The 13,722-nt window shown below is 39.9% G+C and overlaps 1 pseudogene across 1 annotated transcript; it reads left to right on the top strand.

Moving 5' to 3' along the window:
• Window positions 1-7,409: 7,409 nt before the first annotated feature.
• Window positions 7,410-9,443, top strand: LOC309856368 (heterogeneous nuclear ribonucleoprotein K pseudogene; annotated as a pseudogene). Its single transcript has one exon. The product of its transcript is annotated as a heterogeneous nuclear ribonucleoprotein K pseudogene (transcript).
• Window positions 9,444-13,722: the final 4,279 nt, after the last annotated feature.

Raw genomic sequence — 13,722 nt, 5'->3', positions numbered from 1 at the left:
TTTTCAGAGTCCATAGTTTCTCATGATTCACCTCCCCTTCCAATTTACCCCAATCCCATTCTCTCTAACTCCCCATGTCCTCCATGCTTTTTGTTATGCTCCACAAATAAGTGAAACCATATGAGAATTGACTCTCTCTGCTTGACTTATTTCACTCAGCACAATCTCTTCCAGTCCCGTCCATGTTGCTACAAAAGTTGGGTATTCGTCCTTTCTGATGGAGGCATAATACTCCATAGTGTATATGGACCACATCTTCCTTATCCATTCATCCATTGAAGGGCATTTTGGTTCTTTCCACAGTTTGGTGACCGTGGCCATTGCCACGGCTATAAACATTGGGGTACAGATGGCCCTTCTTTTCACTACATCTGTATCTTTGGAGTGTATTTACCCCAAAGATACAGATGTAGTGAAAAGAAGGGCCATCTGCTCATAATATGTTCTTAAAATTGTTTGTATTTCTTTGGTGTTGGTTGTGATCTCTCCTCTTTCATTCATGATTTTATTTATTGGGGTTCTTTCTCTTTTCTTTTTGAAAACCTTGGCCAGGGGATTAATAATCTTATTCTTTCAAAGAACCAGCTCCTAGTTTCGTTGATTTATTCTATTGCATTTTTTGTTTTCATCTCATTGATTTCTGCTCTGATCTCTATTATTTCTCTTCTCCTGCTGGGTTTAGGCATTCTTTGCTGTTCTTTATCCATTTCCTTCAAGTGTAGGGTTACGTTGTATATTGGAGACCTTTCTTGTTTCTTGAGAAAAGCTTGCGTTGTTATATATTTTCCTCTCATGACTGCCTTTGCTGTATCTCACAGATTTTGAACAGTTGTGTTTTCATTATCATTTATTTCCATGAATTTTTTCAATCTTCTTTAATTTCCTGGTTGACCTATTCATTCTTTAGAAAGATGCTTTTTAGCCTCCATGTATTTGGGTTCTTTCCAAATTTTCTCTAGTGATTGGGTTTTAGCTTCAGAGTATTCTCCGAAAATACGCAGGGAATGATCCCAATCTTTTGGTACCGGTTGAAACCTGATTTGTAACCCAGGATGTGATCTATTCTGGAGAATGCTCCATGTGCACTAGAGAAGAAGGTATATTCTGTTGCTTTGGGATACAATGTTCTGAATGTACCTATGATGTCCATCTGGTCCAGTGTGCCATTTAAGGCCTTTATTTCCTTGTTGATCTTTTGCTTGGATGATCTGTCCATTTCAGTGAGGGGGGGTGTTAAAGTTCCCTAATTGTCAATGTGTTTCTTTTATTTTGTTATTAATTGGTTTGTGTAGTTGGGAGCTACCATGTTGGGGCATATATATTTAAAATTTTAGATCTTCTTGTTGGACAGACTCTTTGAGTATGATATAATGTCTTTCTTCATCTCTTATTATACTCTTTGGCTTAAAATCTAATTTATCTGCTATAAGGATTTCCACCCCAGCTTTCGTTTGATGTCCATTAGCATGGTAAATAGTTTTCCACCCCCTCACTTTAAATCTGGTGGTGTCTTTGGGTCTAAAAATGAGTTTCTTGTAGACAGCATATTAATTTTTTTTATCCATTCTGATATGTTGTGTTTTTCATTGTGGCATTTAGACGTTTTGTATTCAGGGTAACTATTGACAGATATGAATTTAGTGCCACTGTATTGCCTGTCTGGTGACTGTTACTGTACATTATCTCTGCTCCTTTCTGTTCTACTAGTTTTAGGTTCTCTCATTGTTTAAAGGACCACTTTCAAATTTTCCTGTAGAGCTGGTTTGGTGTTTACAAACTCTTTCTGTTTTTGTTTGTCCTGGAAGCTTTTCATCTTCCTTCTATTTTCAATGAGAACCTAGCCGGATATAGTATTCTTGGCTGCATGTTTTTCTCATTTAGTGCTCTGAATATATCATGCCAGTTCTTTCTGGCCTGCCAGGTATCTGTCGATAAGTTTGCTGCTAATCTACTATTTTTACCATTGTATGTTACAGACTTCTTGTCCTGGACTGCTTTCAGGATTTTCTGTTTGTCACTAAGACTTGTAAGTTTTACTATTAGATGGCAAGGTGTGGACCTATTCTTATTTATTCTGAGGGGGGTTCTTTGCTCCTCCTGTATTTTGATGCTTGCTCCCTTTGCCATATTAGGGAGATTCTCCACAATAAGTTGCTCCCCTCGTGGTGCAGTCGTTGTCTGTTTCTCTTTTGTTCAGCTTCTTTATTCTCTGTCATTTGGACTACTAATCACTAATTCTCTCTTCTGTCTCACTACCCTAGCAGTAAGAACTTCCACTTTTTATTGCACCTCATTAATAGCATTTTTTATTCCACCTTGGTTAAATTTTAGTTCTTTTATTTCTCCAGAAAAGGCTTTTATTTCTCCAGAAGGGTTTCTCTAATATATTCCATGCTTTTTTAGCCCAGCTAGCACCTTGAGAATCATCATTCTGAACTATAGATCTGACCTATTACCAACATCCATATTGATTATGTCCCTAGCCTTTGGTACTATCTCCTATTCTTTTTTTGTGTGTGTGTGTGAGTTTTTCTACCTTGTCATTTTATCCAGATAAGAATATATGAAAGAGAATAAAATAATTTCAGAAAGTGGTCAATTTTCTGTTTCTATAATTGCTCTTCTTCTTTTCTTTGATCTCCTGTTGGATTTGTAGGTGTTCGGAATGGGTTGATAACTATCTAGCAGAATTCCTGCTACCTGATGTCATCTCATCCTGCTACTCTTCTGCCATCTTGACTCCTCCAAGGAAACAATTTTGAAAGTGAATGGGGGGGAGGAACTTCTTTGGTATGGAGGGAGGAACATCAGAATAATATTAGACCTGTCTACAGAGACCTGACAGGGTAGAAAAACTGGAAGATATATTCAGTGTATAAATGAGAAGAAAACACAGTTAAGGATACTTTATCCAGCAAGGCTGTCATTGGGAAAGGATGGAGAGATAAGGAGCTTCCACGACTGGCAGAAACTGAAAGAATAGGTGACTACCAAGCCAGCCCTGCACGAAATAATAATGGATGTTCTATTAAAGCAAAAGAAAGACCCCAAGAGTAATACAGCAGAAATTTACAGAAACAATCTATAGGAACAAGGACTTCACAGGCAACATGATGGCAATGAAAACATCTTTCAGTAATGACTTTCAATGTGACAAGCATAATTGCTCCCATGAAACAACACAGGTTTGAAGATTAGATAAAAACACAGGACACATCCATATGCTGTCTACAAGAGACTCATTTTGAACCTAAAGATACATCCAGACTGAAAGCAAAAGATGGAGAATCATCTTTCATGCCAACAGACCTCAAAAGAAATATGGGGTAGAAATTTACATAGCAGACAAATTAGATTTTAAGCTAAAGACTGTAGTAAGACATACAGAAGGATACTACATCACTCTTAAAGGGTCTATCCAACAATAAGATATAAAAATTATAAATATGTCCACAACAAAGGAACAACCTACAAAGAAACTGTTAACCAAAATAAAGATAAATATTAATAATAATACTTTAATAGTAGGAGAGCTTACCACTCTACTCTCAGAAATAGATCATCTAAGCAGATCAACAAAGAAACAAGAGCTTTGAATGACACACTGGATGAGATGGATCTCATAGATATATACAGAACATTCCATCCTAAAACAACATAGTACTCACTCTACTAGAATGCACATGAAAATTTCTCCAGAATAGACCACACACTGGGTCACAAATCAAGTCTAAACTGATACCAAAAGATTGAGAATATACCCTGCATATTCTCAGACCACAATGTTCAGAATCTAGAACTCAATTACAAGAAAAAAAAAATGGAAAGAATTCAAACACTCGGAAGCTAAAGACCATTCTGCTTAAGAATGTTTGGATCAGGGACGCCTGGGTGGCTCAGTTGGTTAAGCAGCTGCCTTTGGCTCAGGTCATGATCCCAATGTCCTGGGATCGAGTCCCACATCAGGCTCCTTGCTCGGCAGGGAGCCTGCTTCTCCCTCTGCCTCTGCCTGCCATTCTGTCTGCCTGTGCTCACTCTCTCTCCCTCTCTCTCTCTCTCTGATAAATAAATAAAATCTTAAAAAAAAAAAAAAGAATGTTAGGATCAACCAAGAAAACAAAGAAGAACTTAATTCATGGAAACCAATGAGAACAAAAACACATTGGTGCAAAACCTATGGAATACTACAAAGCCAGACCTAAGGGGGATATACATAGTCATCCAAGACTCACTCAATAAAAATAGAAAAATCCCAATTACACAAACTAACAGCTAGCTTTACACCTTAAAGAACTGAACAAAGAACAACAAATAAAGTCTAAGCCACCAGGAGAAGAGAAATAATAAAGATTAGAGCAGATATCCATGAATTAGGGACCAGAAATACAACAGAGCACATCAATGAAACTAGAAGCTGGTCTTTTGAAAGAGTTATTAATATCAATAAACCACTGGCCAGACTTATCCAAAAGAAAAGAGAAAGAACCCAAATTAAGATTATGAAGGAAAGTGGAGAGATCACAACACCAAAGAAATAGAAACAATTATTAGAAATTATTATCAACAACTATACGCAGTAAATTAAGCAGCCTGGAAATAATGGATTCCTCCCTGGAATGTAATAAACTAACAAACCTGAAGCAGGAGGAAATAGACAATCTGAATAGGCCAATAACCAGTAATGAAATTGAAGCAAAAATCAACAACCTCTCAAAAAGCAAGAGTGTAGTGACTGATGGATTCCCAGAGGAATTCTATCAAACATTTAAAGAAGAAATAATACCTATTCTTCTGAAGCTTTCTCAAAATAGAAACACAAGGAAAATGTCCAACTCATTCTATTAGGTCAACATTACCTTGATCCCCAAACCATACAAAGACCCCATCATAAAAGAAGAATTACAGACAAATATCCCTGATGAATATGAATGCCCAAAATTCTCAACAACATCCAGCAATATATTAAAAGGACTTTTCATCATGACCAGGTAGGATTTATTCCAGGGATGGAAGAGTGGTTCGACATTTACAAACTAATCAGTGTGATAGAACACATTAAGAAGAGAAGGGATAAGAACCACATGATCCTCTCAATTGATGCAGAAAAAGCATTTGACAAAATACAGCATACTTTCCGATTAAAACTACTCAGAGTTAAGGGACAGAGGAAACATTCCTCAAATTCATTAAAAACAAAACAAAACAAAGCAAAGCAAAACAAAAGAACAACAACAACAAAAAAAAACAATGGAAAGCCCACAGCGAATATCATTCTCAATGGGGAAAAGCTGAGAACATTTCCCTTAAGATCAGGAACACCATAAGGATGCCCACCTTCACCACCTCTGTTCAACACAGTACTAGAAGTTCTAGCATCAGCAGTGAGACAACAAAAAGAAATAAAAGGCATTCAAATTGGCAAAGAAGAAGTCAAACTTTCTGTCTTCGCAGATGACATGATACTTTATATGGTAAACCTAAAGGACTCCACCCCCAAATTAGTAGAACTCATACAGCAATTCGGTAATGTGGCAGGATACAAAATCAATGCACAGAAATCAGTTGCATTTCTATACACTAAAAATGTACCTGTAGAAAGAGAAATTAGGGAATGGATTCAATTATAATAGCGTAAAAAGCTATAAAATACCTAGGAATAAACGTAACCAAAGAGGTAAATGATTTATACTCTAGAAACTACAGAAAACTTTCTAAAGAAATTGAAGAAATAAAGAGATGGGAAAACATTCCATGCTCATGGATTGGAAGAATAAATGTTGTTAAATGTCTATGCTGCCCAGAAGAAGTTATACTTCTAACACCACCCCAATCAGAATATCAGTGGAATTTTTCAAAGTCCTGGATCAAACAATCCTAAAATTTGTAATCAACCAGAAAAGACCCTGAATCGCCAAGAGTGTTGAAAAAGAAAAACAATGTTGGGGCATAATGTTGCCTGAATTCAAGCTATGATACAAAGCTGTGATCACCAAGAAAGATGGTATTAGTGCAAAAACAGACACAGAGATCAATGGAAAAGAATAGAAAGCCCAGCTATGAACCCTCAACTGTATGGTCAAATAATTTTCCACAAAGCAGGAAAATATATCCAGTGGAAAAAGGACATAAATGGTGCTGGGAGAATTGCACAGCTATAAACAGAAGAATGAAACTGAACCATTCTCTGACACTAGACACAAAGATAAACTCAAAATGGATGAAATACCTCAATGTGAGGCAGTTATCCATCAAAATCCTAGAGTAGAAAATAGGAAGTAAACTCTCTGACATCAGCCACACCAACTTCTTTCACGAAATGTCTTCAAAGGCAAGGGAAACAAAAGTGAAAATGAACTTTTGGGACTTCATCAAGATAAAAAGCTTCTGCACAGCAGAGGAAACAGTCAACAAATCTAAAAGGCAACCCGTGGAACGGGAGAAGATATTTGCAGAGAGACAAGATGGCGGGAAGTAGGAGGAGGCGCCCTTTCAACCTGCACCCTAAAGTGAGCTGATTACCTTCTAAAGAACTCCGCGATCACCCAGGAAATCAGCCTGAGATCAGAATTATACACGTCTGGATCTCTACTGGAGCAGAAGACGCCAGTAGGCAGGTAAAGCGGAGTGGGAATGTCGGACTGATATCGGAAGATAATCAAAAGGTGGAGGGAGCCACCAGAGATGACCCGTTGGAAAGTAATATCCAACGGGGCACCAAGAGTGCCCTGCGCCTGGGGACCAACCAGCATTAACTCAGGAGTCTGGTAGAAAGCACTCAAAAAGAGCAAAGGTTCACCGGGAGGAAATTGCAGGAATCGGGGTGTTAGGGTTGGGGCTTAAGTTCCCAGACCCAGGACAGCCACCCCTGGCACAGAGCCAGAGAGAGAGTGCAGCAGAGAAACCAGGTCTCGGTCCCTGAACCACCAGCGCGCCTGAGAGGACATGGGTGCCGGCTCCTGTGAGGGGCTGGGAGCCTGGCCAGCCAACAGAAGCACAGCCTTTTTGCAGTCCCCACGTGAGTGCCCTGCTGTGCCATCAGAGTCTGAGTCGTGCCCCGTGCCCTCCCCTGAGAGAGGTGCACACAAATGCCAGCCGGGTGCTCTTGGACCGGAAAGACCAGACACTCCCAGCCCGGGCCAGCTGGAAAATCTCAGTGTGCAATCGCTGCTTGGAACTTCTCTGGCAGTCTGGGGCTGCCCAGACAGCCGCCGCAGCCGCCGTGGTTTTGGGTACAAGCAAAAAATCCTGAGTCCCCAGGGACTGCGACTGGGAACCTGCTCTGCTAGCAGCCAAGGGGGGATTTATTTGGTCTCTGCAGCCAGATTGAGGCTTCTTTCTTGAGAGGGAGGTCAGGGTGCAGTTTGCTTTCCTCTAAACCTACAAAAACCATCAAAAGCGGTCAAGGCGGGGGCCTGCGCTCCTTCTCTGTCTAGCTGTGACCGGCTGAGGCGGCGCGGCAGCACGGGGACGGCGGATTCGCGGGGCTACTGCAACACTAGGGTGTCAGTTGGTCCCGCCCAGAACTTCAGTTCTGCTCTGCAAGGATATATAATACCTGATTGGTATGTCTATTTAATACAAGAAAATGGAAACTGAACAGCCAGAGGAAACCTTCCCCAACACCGAAACCAATGGTGAATTTGGTAAACGCCCTGCAGAAGATATGGAAGAGGAACAAGCTTTTAAAAGATCTAGAAACACTGATGAGATGGTTGAATTACGCATTTTGCTTCAGAGCAAGAATGCTGGGGCAGTTATTGGAAAAGGAGGCAAGAATATTAAGGCTCTCCGCACAGACTACAATGCCAGTGTTTCAGTCCCAGACAGCAGTGGCCCGGAGCGCATATTGAGTATCAGTGCTGATATTGAAACAATTGGAGAAATTCTGAAGAAAATCATCCCTACCTTGGAAGAGGGCCTGCAGTTGCCATCACCCACTGCAACCAGCCAGCTCCCGCTCGAATCTGATGCTGTGGAATGCTTAAATTACCAACACTATAAAGGAAGTGACTTTGACTGCGAGTTGAGACTGCTGATTCATCAGAGTCTGGCAGGAGGAATTATTGGGGTCAAAGGTGCTAAAATCAAAGAACTTCGAGAGAACACACAGACAACAATCAAGCTTTTCCAGGAATGCTGTCCTTATTCCACTGACAGAGTCATGCTTATTGGAGGAAAACCTGATAGGGTTGTAGAGTGCATCAAGATCATCCTTGATCTTATATCAGAGTCTCCCATCAAAGGACGTGCACAGCCTTATGATCCCAATTTTTACAATGAAACCTACGATTATGGTGGTTTTACAATGATGTTTGATGACCGCCGTGGGCGCCCTGTGAGATTTCCCATGCGGGGAAGAGGTGGTTTTGACAGAATGCCTCCTGGCCGGGGTGGGCGTCCTATGCCTCCATCTAGAAGAGATTATGATGATATGAGCCCTCGTCGGGGACCTCCACCATCTCCTCCTGGACGAGGTGGCCGGGGTGGTAGCAGAGCTTGGAATCTTCCTCTTCCTCCACCACCACCACCTAGAGGAGGAGATCTAATGGCCTATGACAGAAGAGGAAGACCCGGAGACCGCTACGACGGCATGGTTGGTTTCAGTGCGGATGAAACTTGGGACTCTGCAATAGATACATGGAGCCCATCAGAATGGCAGATGGCTTATGAACCACAGGGTGGCTCTGGATATGATTATTCCTATGCAGGGGGTCGTGGCTCATATGGTGATCTTGGTGGACCTATTATTACTACACAAGTAACTATTCCCAAAGATTTGGCTGGATCTATTATTGGCAAAGGTGGTCAGCGGATTAAACAAATCCGTCATGAGTCAGGAGCTTCGATCAAAATTGATGAACCTCTAGAAGGGTCTGAAGATCGGATCATTACCATTACAGGAACACAGGACCAGATACAGAATGCACAGTATTTGCTGCAGAACAGAGTGAAGCAGTATTCTGGAAAGTTTTTCTAAGACTAGTGAAGAACTGAAGGAGTCCTGCATCTTTTTTTTTTTTTTTATCTGCTTCTGTTTAAAAAGCCAACATTCCTCTGCTTCATAGGTGTTCTGCATTTGAGGTGTAGTGAAATCTTTGCTGTTCACCAGATGTAATGTTTTAGTTCCTTAAAAACAGGGTGGGGGGGGGGGAGGGCGTGCAAAAACTAACATTGAAATTTTGAAACAGCAGCAGAGTGAGTGAATTTTAATTTTTGTTCATTGTTGGTGGTTTAAAAGAAAAAATTCCCCCCATGTAATTATTGTGAACACTTTGCTTTGTGGTCACTGTAACATTTTGGGGGGTGGGACAGGGAGGAAAAGTAACAATAGTCCATTTGTCCCTGGCATCTATTCAGAGCAGTGTGCAGAATGTAATGCTCTTTTGTAAGAAACGTTTTATGATTTTTAAAATAAATTTAGTGAACCTAAAAAAAAAAAAAAAGCGGTCAAGGCGAGAGAGAAAAACAAAAGTGAACAAATATAAAAACCTCCAGAGAACAAAAGCCTGAAAAAACCAGTTTCCTCAGAGCCCACCCCCTTAAGGGGGGCAGGGGGACTTAACTGAGAGAACATCATTGACTGAAAACACACGTGGCAGGCCCCTCCCCCAGAAAACCAACCAGGAAAGGAAAAAAAAAAAAAAAAAGATGACAAGAGAACAACAACCACTACTTCATAGGACAATTTTTATTATTAATTCGATCCTACTATTCTGGCTTATTTTTTTACATAGTTAATTTTTTATTATTATATAGATAATTTTTTAACCTATTTACCGTCACAGTGAGATGTCACATAAAATTCCATAATAACCTTCTAACCTGAACTTTTTGATACATACACCTGTGTTTTCCTTTTGCATTTCTATTTTTTAAATTTCTTTTTTTTTAATTTTAGTTTAGTTTAGTCTAGTTTATTCCTTTTTTAATTTTTATTTTCTATTTTTCATATAGAGTTAAAATTCAGGGTAATCCCCTTTCCCCAATCAATACCACCCCTATTGGTAAACCAATTCCTAATCCTCCCTTATCTTAGGAAAGTTGAGTCCTTTAACAAAGATATCAAGATTCATCCAGGAAGAATCAAAAGAACCTTCCTCACCCACACTGAGAATTTACAACCACTCTCCCATCTTTTTCTTCCATCAGTATTTCTGTGTTTTTGTGTTTGTCCTGATAGTATATAAATCTTCCACTCGGGGTTCTTTTTGATGAGGTTCTTCCTTTATTTGCATATATATATATATGCAAATATATATATATATTATTTGTTTTCTCTTGTCATATACTTTTATCAGTCTTTTTGTTTGTCTGTGTCTGTTTGTATACTTCATAAATCTTACCTTGGGGACCATTTGGGCTGAACCTTCTCTTTTATCTCACCTTTCTTTCCTGTCTCTCTCCCTCTCTCTTTTTTTCTTTTCCTTTTCTTTTCCCTTTCATTTAGGTGGGGAAAAGATATTTGCAGGTAACCAGCTGATATCCAAAATCTATAAAGAGCTTCTCAAACTCAACACCCCCACCAAAGAAAAATCAGTCAAAATAATGGGCAGAACACAGGAACAGGGATTTCTCCAAAGAAGACACACAAATGGCTAACAGGCACATGAAAAAATGTTCTATATAACTAGCCATCAGGGAAAAACAAATCAAAACCACACTGCAATACCACTTTACACCAGTTAGAACAGAAAAAATTGGCAAAATAGAAAACAGCAGATGTTGGTGAGGATGTGGAGAAAGGGGAACCATCTTACACAACTGGTGGGAATGCAGGGTGGTATAGCCACTCTGAAAAACAGTATGAAGGTTCCTAATATGTTAAAAATAGAGCTACACTAAGACCGAGCAATTGTACTGCTGGATAGTCATTCCAAAGATACAGATGTAGTGAAACAAAGTGGCACCTGAACCCCAATGTTCATAGCAGCAATGTCCCCAAGAGGCAAACCGCAGAAGGAGCTGAGATGACCTTTAGCAAATGAAGGAATAAAGAAGATGTGGTCCATATATTCATTAGGATATTATTCAGCCACCAGAAAGGATGACTACCCACTATTTGTAATGGCATGGCTGGAACTGAAGGGCATCATGCTTAGTGAATTAAAGCAAGTAGCCAAAACAATTATCATATGGCTTCATTCATTCGTGGAACATAAGCAGTAGCATGGAGGACCATAGGAGAAGGAGGGAAATTTGAAGGGGGAGAAATCAGAGAGGGAGACAAACCATGTGAAACTATGGACTCTGATAAACAAACTGAAGGTTTCAGGGGAGAGGGCAGTGAGTGAATTGTGTAGCCATGTGATAGGTATTAAGGAGAACACATGTTGTGATGATCACTGGGTCACACAACTAGTGACTCATTGAGCATTACATCAAAAAACTAATGATGTACCATGTGGCGGCTAACTTAACAAAAAATAAAAAATAAATTTAAAAAATGAATGTGAACTTCATAAGAGCAAGCTCCTCACCCATTATGTTCTCACTGCACATCTCAAGTTCAGAGTGGGTCAGAGTGATATCTGAATACATGCTGATTGAATTAATTTTTCTCAACTGCTGCAGAGGAAAGCTGCTGCTTTTGCAAGTTTAATTAAACCTTCCCAGCTTCTCTTAATAACCCAGGCACAAAGGTTTGCCAGTTGCATGGATTGTGTCTTCTAGAAATTTCAACATGTTTTAAGAATAATCAAATATGGAAATATGTATTTATGCAAGCATATTCCTTAAATGATTCATCCTTTATGAAGGCTGTGAAAGAAAAATGAAATCTATATCATCATTAATTCTACTTTAGGTATAAAGGACTTTATGAATTATCATGGAGCTAGGGAATTTATTCCTCATAGAATATAATCACTATATATATATTTTTTGCCATCTTGCTAGAATTGATGACAAATGGTACAAATTTCACCAGCAGCAGGCTGTCACCAAAGTCCTTAAATGCCACATGAAGGACTTTTCTTGCAAAAATGACTATAATAAAGAAAGTGTTTAATTGGTAGAAAGGAAAGAAAGAAAGAAAGAAAGATAGAAAGAGGGAGAGAAGGAAGGAAGGAAGGAAGGAAGGTAGGAAGGAAAGAAGGGAGGAAAGAAGACATTGAAGGTTCTGGTCTGTCATATCCTTCTCCCAGTTCATCTCCTCATGCCTGGCAGTGCTGTTTCTTTGAGCCAACATGTATGGTATGCACAAGCACGTCAAGTTTCTAAAGCTTCAGCCATATTAACATCTAAGGATCATGCCACAAGTGTAATTCTGTAGAACTTACCATACAATTCCTTAATAAAGATCTGTCTTTTTGACCTTAACAATTCTGTTTCTCCTGTGGCATCTGGTCATGGAATGGGCATCAGATGGAAATGTTTCTTTAGTGGGCCCATTCATATGCTCAGCAAAGAAATTAATCAAACTATTGGATATGTGGACCACTGCCCTTCTTACTTCATCAAGATCACTCTGGTGGGTATCATGACCCCAAGGAAGAGATTGGAAGCCATTGAAACAGTACACTAGGGAAGAACAAGCTAGGTAGGTCTAGAACACTTAATTCACCTGAAATTGACAATACTGATCCAGAATACTGACCTGTGGCACACTATGAGTAACTCTGGGCATGAGTATTCTTTTTCTGTCAACCAAACTACAGAGGTAGCCCATTAAACTACTAATCAGAGGGTCCCCAAAATACTAACATCAAAGCCATGAGTGGCAATACTCATAATTGGAATGGTTTTATGTGGCTTCCCTGGTTTATAGACATTTGGTCACCAGGCTTCAGTATGTTTGGAACAGAAAAATCACTCTAAACCAAGCCAAACCAATCATACAAGGGTTATAAGATGGCAGCCACTGGAATGATGTAGCCATTCCCTCACAGTAAAAAATAGCAACTGGTTGTCCAATGACTGGTCCCACTGCAAGGTATTTACTGGGAAACCCTGAATTGGACCCAGTAATTGTGTGGCATAAATCATTTATCATAGTCCCCACTTGGGTTGGTAGGCTGCTGCACTCTCTGTTTTCCCTGGTCACAGGGAAATTCTGCTACCAGAGTAACAAAACTTACCAACCTCCCTCACCTCACCTCACCTCGAGGCCAGATGGGCATGTTCTGTCTAACACTGATATTAACATCTGGCCCCTATCTTTACTCAAGTGGTCTGGAGGATTTTGTAGCATACATAGAAGCCCTTTCTAAATTCACCCAACATGGCCATTACTACGCTTCACAGTGAGGCACTTGTGCTATTACCCAAATAGAGTGTGTTCATACCTGATGAGTCCATTAAGGTATCATTCTTGTTAAATCACATGAAAAAACTGAACACCTTGAATAATCAGAGACCCAGCCTCAGAGGTATAATATATCAGTGGATTGGATCATGGGGCTTTTTGTCGGGGGGGGAGGGAAAGTTACTTATTTTGGAAATCATTATCTTAATCTGTGTTTCAAACACAGACAATGTAAAATCTTTGGTATAAATTTTTACTATAAAATTTGGTCACTTGGGGCACCTGGGTGACTCTGGTGGTTAAGCACCTCCTTTTGGCTTAGGTCATGATTCTAGGGTCCTGGGATCTAGTTCTGCACTGGTATCCTGCTCAGTGGGGATCCTGCTTCTCTGTCTCCCTTCACCACCTCTCAGAGAGAGAGCTTGTGGCTCTCTCTGTCTCTCAAAAAATTAAATAAAATCTTTAAAAATATATCAGTC

Source organism: Mustela nivalis (genome assembly GCF_964662115.1).
Source record: "Mustela nivalis genome assembly, chromosome: X".
NCBI classification, from domain to species: domain Eukaryota; kingdom Metazoa; phylum Chordata; class Mammalia; order Carnivora; family Mustelidae; genus Mustela; species Mustela nivalis.
The sequence above is the reverse complement of the archived record's forward strand: the minus strand, read 5'-3'. Positions and strand labels throughout refer to the sequence as shown.